General features: G+C 30.1%; 1 non-coding gene across 1 annotated transcript; it reads left to right on the top strand.

The window, feature by feature from the left end:
- Positions 1-248: 248 nt before the first annotated feature.
- On the top strand, positions 249-411 carry LOC120070370 (U1 spliceosomal RNA). Its single transcript, XR_005479866.1, has one exon. It is a non-coding gene; the product is annotated as a U1 spliceosomal RNA (small nuclear RNA).
- Positions 412-1139: the final 728 nt, after the last annotated feature.

The raw sequence follows: 1139 nt of genomic DNA, 5'->3' as shown, positions 1-1139 counted from the left end.
ATATTTTTCAATATATATATATATATATATATATATATATATTTTTGAAAAAAAATGACAACTAGAACATATAATATATAATAATTGTTCAGGGTAAATTCTTAATAACAACAAGAGTACAGATTAAAAATTTGGAGAGGAAGAGGATGGTTAGTTAATAAATGAATTGTTTATTCCCACATCGGAGAGAATTGGAGATGAGATGCGGGGAGTGGGTATAAATAGAAGTGGGGTGGGCACCTGGAAACATACTTACCTGGACGGGGCTATTGGGCGATCAAGAAGGCTTATGGCCTAGGTTGGTGACCTCCATTGCACATTGGGGAGGGGTGCCCGCCTAAGGTCTGCTCAAAGTAGCAGAGCCTACGTCATAATTTGTGGCAGGGGGGCCTGCGTTCGCGCGGCCCCTACCCAATCTTCACTCAACTCTTTTTTATTTATTTATTTTTGGAATTCCCTTTCAAAAGATATAATTTCGTTGTTATTGTGGAGAATATATAATAATAAATAAATAAACATAATATAAATGTATAAATTATAATATAAATACTTGACAGATTTATCCTGATTTGATCTTTAAGTCATGTGCATTCTTGACAAGAATTTCAGAGTCTTTCTATTATTAGCAAAGATAAAATATGATACTTGATTAAGAAGTGTTGAATGGATGTGTTTTATCCAATATAAAATATTTTAAAACTTTTCGTACATAAGTTGACGGCTGACCAAGATAAAATTTTGTTTTTATGAGATCCTTCATTTTTAAAGATATTTAAGTAATATACTAAATTTTGACTGCGATTTACATGTACATATTGAATTATTTTAATATCCTTCTTTCAATAAATATCTACTTAGATGATTATACTAATATTCATCATGATTGTTTTATTCCATATAGCAATCTCTGTATATGTTTCAGATACATTAAATTGTTATGAGATTTCAGATACATTAAATTCTTATGAGATTCTCACATAAATATCATTATCAAGAGATCCATATAAACATGTTGTGACTACATCCATAAGTTTATCTAGACTTTCATACACAGTCAACCAATTAAATATCTTACTATAATTGTATCCATCACCAGAGAATGTCTTCTCATAATCAATACCAGGTTTTTATGAAAAATC

The sequence above is a fragment of the Benincasa hispida genome, chromosome 1, assembly GCF_027475165.1.
Source record: "Benincasa hispida cultivar pf3 chromosome 1, pf3_genome.v1.1, whole genome shotgun sequence".
Classification (NCBI taxonomy): Eukaryota; Viridiplantae; Streptophyta; class Magnoliopsida; order Cucurbitales; family Cucurbitaceae; genus Benincasa; species Benincasa hispida.
Note: the sequence above shows the minus strand (reverse complement) of the source record. Positions and strands in the feature narration are given on the sequence as shown.